The sequence below is a fragment of the Hemiscyllium ocellatum genome, chromosome 35 (genome assembly GCF_020745735.1).
Source record: "Hemiscyllium ocellatum isolate sHemOce1 chromosome 35, sHemOce1.pat.X.cur, whole genome shotgun sequence".
NCBI classification, from domain to species: domain Eukaryota; kingdom Metazoa; phylum Chordata; class Chondrichthyes; order Orectolobiformes; family Hemiscylliidae; genus Hemiscyllium; species Hemiscyllium ocellatum.
This window is the reverse complement of record NC_083435.1, coordinates 37240827-37253415: the sequence shown is the minus strand read 5'-3', so window position 1 is coordinate 37253415 and position 12589 is coordinate 37240827. Positions and strand designations below refer to the sequence as shown.

Genomic DNA, 12589 nt, shown 5'->3' with positions numbered 1-12589 from the left:
CAACCACCTCCAGTCCAATTACCGCTTTCGCTCTGCTCCAAGTCTCCAGTCTGCTCCAATCCAGCTCTCAGCCATTCTGTACGGATCCAGGCCACAATCTGCTGCCATCCAGGCCTCAGCCATCTTGTCCTGACACAGGCCTCTAATCCGCCCCCATCCAGGCCTCAGCCATTCTGTACTGACACAGGCCTCTAATACGCCCCCATCCAGGACTCAGCCATTCTGTACTGACACAGGCCTCTAATCCTGCCCCATCCAGCTCTCAGCCTTTCTGTACTGACACAGGCCTCTAATATGCCCCCATCCAGCTCTCAGCCATTCTGTACTGATACAGGTCTCTAATCCTGCCCCATCCAGCTCTCAGCCTTTCTGTACTGACACAGGCCTCTAATCCTGCCACATCCAGCTCTCAGTCATTCTGTACTGATACAGGCCTCTAATCCTGCCCCATCCAGCTCTCAGCCTTTCTGTACTGACACAGGCCTCTAATCCGCCCCCATCCAGCTCTCAGCCATTCTGTACTGATACAGGCCTCTAATCCTGCTCCATCCAGCTCTCAGTCATTCTGTACTGATACAGGCCCCAAACCTGCCCCATCCAGCTCTCAGCCATTCTGTACTGACACAGGCCTCTAATCCTGCCTCATCCAGCTCTCAGCAATTCTGTACTGACACAGGCCTCTAATCCGCCCCTATCCAGCTCTCAGACATTCGAGAATGTTGCAGCTCTCTATCGGCTCCTCTGCAGCTGTCAGCTGCTCTGCACTGATCCAGGCCTCTGTTCTTTCTCACAACTGCTCCACACTAATCCAGGCCTCCAGCCCACTCTGTTCTGCCTCTCAGCCTCACCACACCACACTTGGCCTCCAGTCCACTGTGTGCTGGCTCACAGCTGCCCCGCACTGATCCAGGTCTTCAGCCCACTTTGTTCTGCAGCACAGCTGCCCCGCACTAATCCATTTATCCTAATTTAATTTAGTCCCATTTGCCAACACTTGGCCCTGATCCCTCTGAACCCTTCCTATCCAAATAGCCATTCAGATGCCTTTCGCATGTTGTAATTGTACCAACCTCCATCACTTCATCTGGCAGCTCATTGCGTCCACGCAGCACCCTCTGTGTGAAATAGTTGCCCCCAGATCCCTTTGAAGTCTTTCTCTTCTCACCCTAAACATATGCCCTCGAAATTTGGAATCGTTTACCCCAGGGAAAGCAGCAGGTAAATCAGACACGGAAGAAAAGGACGATTACATTTGAATCACAGGCCAGTTTATTTTAGACAGAGGGCGGTGAGTGCTCAGAATGTGCAGCCAGACGAGGTGGTGGTCTCAGTTTGGTGTCTCATCCAACATAATGTTGAGAAATATGTTTCCCCGGCACCCTTAACCTTGTATGTGATTTCAACCTGAAGTCACTAATCTGGTTGAAGAGAGATTTGCAAAGCTGCAGCTAAACATTGTAGAAAGTCGAGGTAAATTGTTTTTAAAAAATGCTTTTAGTTTCACAATCAAAGATTGTAAGTTGCTTTTACTGGCGTTGACATCAAATTCGGACGAGTGTTTGAAAACAAAGTTGGAAGTTTCCCTCCTGTTTTTCGGCGAATCAGGAGGCAGCCTGAAGGAAACAGGGGCGGGGCGCGTCCTTTGAAGGGCTACATGCAGATAAGCAGTGCAGGGGCAGCCGTGGGTGGTATTTGAGTAAAACGGGAGTCCTGGAGAGATTCGGTGATCCATTTGAAGAATGAAGCTGATCGACAGGCAGGGCAGGTTGAGTAAGTGAATGTTCGATGTTGCAAAAGTGAGTGAGTGTGAGAGTGAGAGGGAGCGGCTGTTGTGGGGTGTGAGCGAGTGTGAGTGCTGAGCATACTTACCTGGCAGGGGAGATACCATGATCAATGCGGTGGCGTTCCCAGGATGAGGCTATCCCATTGCACTTTGGGTGTGCTGACGCCTGCGATGTCCCCACATGCGGGATACTCGACTGCAAAATTTGTGGTAGTGGGGGACTGCGTTCGCGCTCTCCCCTGATTTACAAGCCAATGACAGAATCTGAGTTGCACGTTTTCTGTAGGCAGTGCTGTTATACTGCAACTTTGCCTTCTTGCTGCTACGTAAGCACCCAAGTTTGCTCGGGCAGTCTTTGGTATACCTTTCTTCCCTCTCCAAGCAGGAGCAGTCCTAACTTTAAAACCGTTAAGCCCACCAAATCTCTGCTGCATATGCGACCATTTCCCTCTATTTCCTCACGAGATCTCTCAACATGCTGCTTAAACACCTTCCCTCTTAACTGCTCTCAGTCACCATCTGCTCCATGTCTTACCACCATTTGCTTCTTCGCCAACCTATCAAGCAAGGGCATCAACACCCTGAGCTACAAAGTGCACAATCCAGCCCACCTCACGCCTGGGGGGAGCAATGCCTCATCTTCCACCTTCGGACCTTCCAACCATACAGCATCAATGTTGACTTCACCCGTTTCCTCAATTTCCACGCCTCGCCTCATCTCAGACCCCACCCTCCACTTGACTTGTCCCACCCGTCCATTTTCATTCCCACCTATCCACTCCACACTCCACACTGACCTATCCCCATCGATGCTCCCCAACCCCCACCCACTTGCATGTACCTATCACCTTCACAGCAAGCTTCCCCCAGCTCCACAACCACCTCCAGTCCAATTACCGCTTTCGCTCTGCTCCAAGTCTCCAGTCTGCTCCAATCCAGCTCTCAGCCATTCTGTACGGATCCAGGCCACAATCTGCTGCCATCCAGGCCTCAGCCATCTTGTCCTGACACAGGCCTCTAATCCGCCCCCATCCAGGCCTCAGCCATTCTGTACTGACACAGGCCTCTAATACGCCCCCATCCAGGCCTCAGCCATTCTGTACTGACACAGGCCTCTAATCCTGCCCCATCCAGCTCTCAGTCATTCTGTACTGATACAGGTCTCTAATCCTGCCCCATCCAGCTCTCATCCTTTCTGTACTGACACAGGCCTCTAATCCGCCCCCATCCAGCTCTCAGCCATTCTGTACTGATACAGGCCTCTAATCCTGCTCCATCCAGCTCTCAGTCATTCTGTACTGATACAGGCCCCAAACCTGCCCCATCCAGCTCTCAGCCATTCTGTACTGACACAGGCCTCTAATCCTGCCTCATCCAGCTCTCAGCAATTCTGTACTGACACAGGCCTCTAATCCGCCCCTATCCAGCTCTCAGACATTCGAGAATGTTGCAGCTCTCTATCGGCTCCTCTGCAGCTGTCAGCTGCTCTGCACTGATCCAGGCCTCTGTTCTTTCTCACAACTGCTCCACACTAATCCAGGCCTCCAGCCCACTCTGTTCTGCCTCTCAGCCTCACCACACCACACTTGGCCTCCAGTCCACTGTGTGCTGGCTCACAGCTGCCCCGCACTGATCCAGGTCTTCAGCCCACTTTGTTCTGCAGCACAGCTGCCCCGCACTAATCCATTTATCCTAATTTAATTTAGTCCCATTTGCCAACACTTGGCCCTGATCCCTCTGAACCCTTCCTATCCAAATAGCCATTCAGATGCCTTTCGCATGTTGTAATTGTACCAACCTCCATCACTTCATCTGGCAGCTCATTGCGTCCACGCAGCACCCTCTGTGTGAAATAGTTGCCCCCAGATCCCTTTGAAGTCTTTCTCTTCTCACCCTAAACATATGCCCTCGAAATTTGGAATCGTTTACCCCAGGGAAAGCAGCAGGTAAATCAGACACGGAAGAAAAGGACGATTACATTTGAATCACAGGCCAGTTTATTTTAGACAGAGGGCGGTGAGTGCTCAGAATGTGCAGCCAGACGAGGTGGTGGTCTCAGTTTGGTGTCTCATCCAACATAATGTTGAGAAATATGTTTCCCCGGCACCCTTAACCTTGTATGTGATTTCAACCTGAAGTCACTAATCTGGTTGAAGAGAGATTTGCAAAGCTGCAGCTAAACATTGTAGAAAGTCGAGGTAAATTGTTTTTAAAAAATGCTTTTAGTTTCACAATCAAAGATTGTAAGTTGCTTTTACTGGCGTTGACATCAAATTCGGACGAGTGTTTGAAAACAAAGTTGGAAGTTTCCCTCCTGTTTTTCGGCGAATCAGGAGGCAGCCTGAAGGAAACAGGGGCGGGGCGCGTCCTTTGAAGGGCTCCATGCAGATAAGCAGTGCAGGGGCAGCCGTGGGTGGTATTTGAGTAAAACGGGAGTCCTGGAGAGATTCGGTGATCCATTTGAAGAATGAAGCTGATCGACAGGCAGGGCAGGTTGAGTAAGTGAATGTTCGATGTTGCAAAAGTGAGTGAGTGTGAGAGTGAGAGGGAGCGGCTGTTGTGGGGTGTGAGCGAGTGTGAGTGCTGAGCATACTTACCTGGCAGGGGAGATACCATGATCAATGCGGTGGCGCTCCCAGGATGAGGCTATCCCATTGCACTTTGGGTGTGCTGACGCCTGCGATGTCCCCACATGCGGGATACTCGACTGCAAAATTTGTGGTAGTGGGGGACTGCGTTCGCGCTCTCCCCTGATTTACAAGCCAATGACAGAATCTGAGTTGCACGTTTTCTGTAGGCAGTGCTGTTATACTGCAACTTTGCCTTCTTGCTGCTACGTAAGCACCCAAGTTTGCTCGGGCAATCTTTGGTATACCTTTCTTCCCTCTCCAAGCAGGAGCAGTCCTAACTTTAAAACCGTTAAGCCCACCAAATCTCTGCTGCATATGCGACCATTTCCCTCTATTTCCTCACGAGATCTCTCAACATGCTGCTTAAACACCTTCCCTCTTAACTGCTCTCAGTCACCATCTGCTCCATGTCTTACCACCATTTGCTTCTTCGCCAACCTATCAAGCAAGGGCATCAACACCCTGAGCTACAAAGTGCACAATCCAGCCCACCTCACGCCTGGGGGGAGCAATGCCTCATCTTCCACCTTCGGACCTTCCAACCATACAGCATCAATGTTGACTTCACCCGTTTCCTCAATTTCCACGCCTCGCCTCATCTCAGACCCCACCCTCCACTTGACTTGTCCCACCCGTCCATTTTCATTCCCACCTATCCACTCCACACTCCACACTGACCTATCCCCATCGATGCTCCCCAACCCCCACCCACTTGCATGTACCTATCACCTTCACAGCAAGCTTCCCCCAGCTCCACAACCACCTCCAGTCCAATTACCGCTTTCGCTCTGCTCCAAGTCTCCAGTCTGCTCCAATCCAGCTCTCAGCCATTCTGTACGGATCCAGGCCACAATCTGCTGCCATCCAGGCCTCAGCCATCTTGTCCTGACACAGGCCTCTAATCCGCCCCCATCCAGGCCTCAGCCATTCTGTACTGACACAGGCCTCTAATACGCCCCCATCCAGGCCTCAGCCATTCTGTACTGACACAGGCCTCTAATCCTGCCCCATCCAGCTCTCAGTCATTCTGTACTGATACAGGTCTCTAATCCTGCCCCATCCAGCTCTCATCCTTTCTGTACTGACACAGGCCTCTAATCCGCCCCCATCCAGCTCTCAGCCATTCTGTACTGATACAGGCCTCTAATCCTGCTCCATCCAGCTCTCAGTCATTCTGTACTGATACAGGCCCCAAACCTGCCCCATCCAGCTCTCAGCCATTCTGTACTGACACAGGCCTCTAATCCTGCCTCATCCAGCTCTCAGCAATTCTGTACTGACACAGGCCTCTAATCCGCCCCTATCCAGCTCTCAGACATTCGAGAATGTTGCAGCTCTCTATCGGCTCCTCTGCAGCTGTCAGCTGCTCTGCACTGATCCAGGCCTCTGTTCTTTCTCACAACTGCTCCACACTAATCCAGGCCTCCAGCCCACTCTGTTCTGCCTCTCAGCCTCACCACACCACACTTGGCCTCCAGTCCACTGTGTGCTGGCTCACAGCTGCCCCGCACTGATCCAGGTCTTCAGCCCACTTTGTTCTGCAGCACAGCTGCCCCGCACTAATCCATTTATCCTAATTTAATTTAGTCCCATTTGCCAACACTTGGCCCTGATCCCTCTGAACCCTTCCTATCCAAATAGCCATTCAGATGCCTTTCGCATGTTGTAATTGTACCAACCTCCATCACTTCATCTGGCAGCTCATTGCGTCCACGCAGCACCCTCTGTGTGAAATAGTTGCCCCCAGATCCCTTTGAAGTCTTTCTCTTCTCACCCTAAACATATGCCCTCGAAATTTGGAATCGTTTACCCCAGGGAAAGCAGCAGGTAAATCAGACACGGAAGAAAAGGACGATTACATTTGAATCACAGGCCAGTTTATTTTAGACAGAGGGCGGTGAGTGCTCAGAATGTGCAGCCAGACGAGGTGGTGGTCTCAGTTTGGTGTCTCATCCAACATAATGTTGAGAAATATGTTTCCCCGGCACCCTTAACCTTGTATGTGATTTCAACCTGAAGTCACTAATCTGGTTGAAGAGAGATTTGCAAAGCTGCAGCTAAACATTGTAGAAAGTCGAGGTAAATTGTTTTTAAAAAATGCTTTTAGTTTCACAATCAAAGATTGTAAGTTGCTTTTACTGGCGTTGACATCAAATTCGGACGAGTGTTTGAAAACAAAGTTGGAAGTTTCCCTCCTGTTTTTCGGCGAATCAGGAGGCAGCCTGAAGGAAACAGGGGCGGGGCGCGTCCTTTGAAGGGCTCCATGCAGATAAGCAGTGCAGGGGCAGCCGTGGGTGGTATTTGAGTAAAACGGGAGTCCTGGAGAGATTCGGTGATCCATTTGAAGAATGAAGCTGATCGACAGGCAGGGCAGGTTGAGTAAGTGAATGTTCGATGTTGCAAAAGTGAGTGAGTGTGAGAGTGAGAGGGAGCGGCTGTTGTGGGGTGTGAGCGAGTGTGAGTGCTGAGCATACTTACCTGGCAGGGGAGATACCATGATCAATGCGGTGGCGCTCCCAGGATGAGGCTATCCCATTGCACTTTGGGTGTGCTGACGCCTGCGATGTCCCCACATGCGGGATACTCGACTGCAAAATTTGTGGTAGTGGGGGACTGCGTTCGCGCTCTCCCCTGATTTACAAGCCAATGACAGAATCTGAGTTGCACGTTTTCTGTAGGCAGTGCTGTTATACTGCAACTTTGCCTTCTTGCTGCTACGTAAGCACCCAAGTTTGCTCGGGCAATCTTTGGTATACCTTTCTTCCCTCTCCAAGCAGGAGCAGTCCTAACTTTAAAACCGTTAAGCCCACCAAATCTCTGCTGCATATGCGACCATTTCCCTCTATTTCCTCACGAGATCTCTCAACATGCTGCTTAAACACCTTCCCTCTTAACTGCTCTCAGTCACCATCTGCTCCATGTCTTACCACCATTTGCTTCTTCGCCAACCTATCAAGCAAGGGCATCAACACCCTGAGCTACAAAGTGCACAATCCAGCCCACCTCACGCCTGGGGGGAGCAATGCCTCATCTTCCACCTTCGGACCTTCCAACCATACAGCATCAATGTTGACTTCACCCGTTTCCTCAATTTCCACGCCTCGCCTCATCTCAGACCCCACCCTCCACTTGACTTGTCCCACCCGTCCATTTTCATTCCCACCTATCCACTCCACACTCCACACTGACCTATCCCCATCGATGCTCCCCAACCCCCACCCACTTGCATGTACCTATCACCTTCACAGCAAGCTTCCCCCAGCTCCACAACCACCTCCAGTCCAATTACCGCTTTCGCTCTGCTCCAAGTCTCCAGTCTGCTCCAATCCAGCTCTCAGCCATTCTGTACGGATCCAGGCCACAATCTGCTGCCATCCAGGCCTCAGCCATCTTGTCCTGACACAGGCCTCTAATCCGCCCCCATCCAGGCCTCAGCCATTCTGTACTGACACAGGCCTCTAATACGCCCCCATCCAGGCCTCAGCCATTCTGTACTGACACAGGCCTCTAATCCTGCCCCATCCAGCTCTCAGTCATTCTGTACTGATACAGGTCTCTAATCCTGCCCCATCCAGCTCTCATCCTTTCTGTACTGACACAGGCCTCTAATCCGCCCCCATCCAGCTCTCAGCCATTCTGTACTGATACAGGCCTCTAATCCTGCTCCATCCAGCTCTCAGTCATTCTGTACTGATACAGGCCCCAAACCTGCCCCATCCAGCTCTCAGCCATTCTGTACTGACACAGGCCTCTAATCCTGCCTCATCCAGCTCTCAGCAATTCTGTACTGACACAGGCCTCTAATCCGCCCCTATCCAGCTCTCAGACATTCGAGAATGTTGCAGCTCTCTATCGGCTCCTCTGCAGCTGTCAGCTGCTCTGCACTGATCCAGGCCTCTGTTCTTTCTCACAACTGCTCCACACTAATCCAGGCCTCCAGCCCACTCTGTTCTGCCTCTCAGCCTCACCACACCACACTTGGCCTCCAGTCCACTGTGTGCTGGCTCACAGCTGCCCCGCACTGATCCAGGTCTTCAGCCCACTTTGTTCTGCAGCACAGCTGCCCCGCACTAATCCATTTATCCTAATTTAATTTAGTCCCATTTGCCAACACTTGGCCCTGATCCCTCTGAACCCTTCCTATCCAAATAGCCATTCAGATGCCTTTCGCATGTTGTAATTGTACCAACCTCCATCACTTCATCTGGCAGCTCATTGCGTCCACGCAGCACCCTCTGTGTGAAATAGTTGCCCCCAGATCCCTTTGAAGTCTTTCTCTTCTCACCCTAAACATATGCCCTCGAAATTTGGAATCGTTTACCCCAGGGAAAGCAGCAGGTAAATCAGACACGGAAGAAAAGGACGATTACATTTGAATCACAGGCCAGTTTATTTTAGACAGAGGGCGGTGAGTGCTCAGAATGTGCAGCCAGACGAGGTGGTGGTCTCAGTTTGGTGTCTCATCCAACATAATGTTGAGAAATATGTTTCCCCGGCACCCTTAACCTTGTATGTGATTTCAACCTGAAGTCACTAATCTGGTTGAAGAGAGATTTGCAAAGCTGCAGCTAAACATTGTAGAAAGTCGAGGTAAATTGTTTTTAAAAAATGCTTTTAGTTTCACAATCAAAGATTGTAAGTTGCTTTTACTGGCGTTGACATCAAATTCGGACGAGTGTTTGAAAACAAAGTTGGAAGTTTCCCTCCTGTTTTTCGGCGAATCAGGAGGCAGCCTGAAGGAAACAGGGGCGGGGCGCGTCCTTTGAAGGGCTCCATGCAGATAAGCAGTGCAGGGGCAGCCGTGGGTGGTATTTGAGTAAAACGGGAGTCCTGGAGAGATTCGGTGATCCATTTGAAGAATGAAGCTGATCGACAGGCAGGGCAGGTTGAGTAAGTGAATGTTCGATGTTGCAAAAGTGAGTGAGTGTGAGAGTGAGAGGGAGCGGCTGTTGTGGGGTGTGAGCGAGTGTGAGTGCTGAGCATACTTACCTGGCAGGGGAGATACCATGATCAATGCGGTGGCGCTCCCAGGATGAGGCTATCCCATTGCACTTTGGGTGTGCTGACGCCTGCGATGTCCCCACATGCGGGATACTCGACTGCAAAATTTGTGGTAGTGGGGGACTGCGTTCGCGCTCTCCCCTGATTTACAAGCCAATGACAGAATCTGAGTTGCACGTTTTCTGTAGGCAGTGCTGTTATACTGCAACTTTGCCTTCTTGCTGCTACGTAAGCACCCAAGTTTGCTCGGGCAATCTTTGGTATACCTTTCTTCCCTCTCCAAGCAGGAGCAGTCCTAACTTTAAAACCGTTAAGCCCACCAAATCTCTGCTGCATATGCGACCATTTCCCTCTATTTCCTCACGAGATCTCTCAACATGCTGCTTAAACACCTTCCCTCTTAACTGCTCTCAGTCACCATCTGCTCCATGTCTTACCACCATTTGCTTCTTCGCCAACCTATCAAGCAAGGGCATCAACACCCTGAGCTACAAAGTGCACAATCCAGCCCACCTCACGCCTGGGGGGAGCAATGCCTCATCTTCCACCTTCGGACCTTCCAACCATACAGCATCAATGTTGACTTCACCCGTTTCCTCAATTTCCACGCCTCGCCTCATCTCAGACCCCACCCTCCACTTGACTTGTCCCACCCGTCCATTTTCATTCCCACCTATCCACTCCACACTCCACACTGACCTATCCCCATCGATGCTCCCCAACCCCCACCCACTTGCATGTACCTATCACCTTCACAGCAAGCTTCCCCCAGCTCCACAACCACCTCCAGTCCAATTACCGCTTTCGCTCTGCTCCAAGTCTCCAGTCTGCTCCAATCCAGCTCTCAGCCATTCTGTACGGATCCAGGCCACAATCTGCTGCCATCCAGGCCTCAGCCATCTTGTCCTGACACAGGCCTCTAATCCGCCCCCATCCAGGCCTCAGCCATTCTGTACTGACACAGGCCTCTAATACGCCCCCATCCAGGCCTCAGCCATTCTGTACTGACACAGGCCTCTAATCCTGCCCCATCCAGCTCTCAGTCATTCTGTACTGATACAGGTCTCTAATCCTGCCCCATCCAGCTCTCATCCTTTCTGTACTGACACAGGCCTCTAATCCGCCCCCATCCAGCTCTCAGCCATTCTGTACTGATACAGGCCTCTAATCCTGCTCCATCCAGCTCTCAGTCATTCTGTACTGATACAGGCCCCAAACCTGCCCCATCCAGCTCTCAGCCATTCTGTACTGACACAGGCCTCTAATCCTGCCTCATCCAGCTCTCAGCAATTCTGTACTGACACTGGCCTCTAATCCGCCCCTATCCAGCTCTCAGACATTCGAGAATGTTGCAGCTCTCTATCGGCTCCTCTGCAGCTGTCAGCTGCTCTGCACTGATCCAGGCCTCTGTTCTTTCTCACAACTGCTCCACACTAATCCAGGCCTCCAGCCCACTCTGTTCTGCCTCTCAGCCTCACCACACCACACTTGGCCTCCAGTCCACTGTGTGCTGGCTCACAGCTGCCCCGCACTGATCCAGGTCTTCAGCCCACTTTGTTCTGCAGCACAGCTGCCCCGCACTAATCCATTTATCCTAATTTAATTTAGTCCCATTTGCCAACACTTGGCCCTGATCCCTCTGAACCCTTCCTATCCAAATAGCCATTCAGATGCCTTTCGCATGTTGTAATTGTACCAACCTCCATCACTTCATCTGGCAGCTCATTGCGTCCACGCAGCACCCTCTGTGTGAAATAGTTGCCCCCAGATCCCTTTGAAGTCTTTCTCTTCTCACCCTAAACATATGCCCTCGAAATTTGGAATCGTTTACCCCAGGGAAAGCAGCAGGTAAATCAGACACGGAAGAAAAGGACGATTACATTTGAATCACAGGCCAGTTTATTTTAGACAGAGGGCGGTGAGTGCTCAGAATGTGCAGCCAGACGAGGTGGTGGTCTCAGTTTGGTGTCTCATCCAACATAATGTTGAGAAATATGTTTCCCCGGCACCCTTAACCTTGTATGTGATTTCAACCTGAAGTCACTAATCTGGTTGAAGAGAGATTTGCAAAGCTGCAGCTAAACATTGTAGAAAGTCGAGGTAAATTGTTTTTAAAAAATGCTTTTAGTTTCACAATCAAAGATTGTAAGTTGCTTTTACTGGCGTTGACATCAAATTCGGACGAGTGTTTGAAAACAAAGTTGGAAGTTTCCCTCCTGTTTTTCGGCGAATCAGGAGGCAGCCTGAAGGAAACAGGGGCGGGGCGCGTCCTTTGAAGGGCTACATGCAGATAAGCAGTGCAGGGGCAGCCGTGGGTGGTATTTGAGTAAAACGGGAGTCCTGGAGAGATTCGGTGATCCATTTGAAGAATGAAGCTGATCGACAGGCAGGGCAGGTTGAGTAAGTGAATGTTCGATGTTGCAAAAGTGAGTGAGTGTGAGAGTGAGAGGGAGCGGCTGTTGTGGGGTGTGAGCGAGTGTGAGTGCTGAGCATACTTACCTGGCAGGGGAGATACCATGATCAATGCGGTGGCGCTCCCAGGATGAGGCTATCCCATTGCACTTTGGGTGTGCTGACGCCTGCGATGTCCCCACATGCGGGATACTCGACTGCAAAATTTGTGGTAGTGGGGGACTGCGTTCGCGCTCTCCCCTGATTTACAAGCCAATGACAGAATCTGAGTTGCACGTTTTCTGTAGGCAGTGCTGTTATACTGCAACTTTGCCTTCTTGCTGCTACGTAAGCACCCAAGTTTGCTCGGGCAGTCTTTGGTATACCTTTCTTCCCTCTCCAAGCAGGAGCAGTCCTAACTTTAAAACCGTTAAGCCCACCAAATCTCTGCTGCATATGTGACCATTTCCCTCTATTTCCTCACGAGATCTCTCAACATGCTGCTTAAACACCTTCCCTCTTAACTGCTCTCAGTCACCATCTGCTCCATGTCTTACCACCATTTGCTTCTTCGCCAACCTATCAAGCAAGGGCATCAACACCCTGAGCTACAAAGTGCACAATCCAGCCCACCTCACGCCTGGGGGGAGCAATGCCTCATCTTCCACCTTCGGACCTTCCAACCATACAGCATCAATGTTGACTTCACCCGTTTCCTCAATTTCCACGCCTCGCCTCATCTCAGACCCCACCCTCCACTTGACTTGTCCCACCTGTCCATTTT

General features: G+C 51.0%; 5 non-coding genes across 5 annotated transcripts; all 5 read left to right on the top strand.

Annotated features, from left to right (window-relative positions):
* Positions 1–1861: 1861 nt before the first annotated feature.
* On the top strand, positions 1862–2025 carry LOC132833066 (U1 spliceosomal RNA). The gene has a single exon (XR_009647057.1). It is a non-coding gene; the product is annotated as a U1 spliceosomal RNA (small nuclear RNA).
* Positions 2026–4372: 2347 nt separating this feature from the next.
* LOC132833058 (U1 spliceosomal RNA) lies at positions 4373–4536 on the top strand. The gene has a single exon (XR_009647050.1). It is a non-coding gene; the product is annotated as a U1 spliceosomal RNA (small nuclear RNA).
* A 2347-nt stretch (positions 4537–6883) lies between these two features.
* Positions 6884–7047, top strand: LOC132833057 (U1 spliceosomal RNA). Its single transcript, XR_009647049.1, has one exon. It is a non-coding gene; the product is annotated as a U1 spliceosomal RNA (small nuclear RNA).
* A 2347-nt stretch (positions 7048–9394) lies between these two features.
* On the top strand, positions 9395–9558 carry LOC132833056 (U1 spliceosomal RNA). The gene has a single exon (XR_009647048.1). It is a non-coding gene; the product is annotated as a U1 spliceosomal RNA (small nuclear RNA).
* Positions 9559–11905: 2347 nt separating this feature from the next.
* On the top strand, positions 11906–12069 carry LOC132833055 (U1 spliceosomal RNA). Its single transcript, XR_009647047.1, has one exon. It is a non-coding gene; the product is annotated as a U1 spliceosomal RNA (small nuclear RNA).
* The last annotated feature ends 520 nt before the right edge of the window (positions 12070–12589 follow it).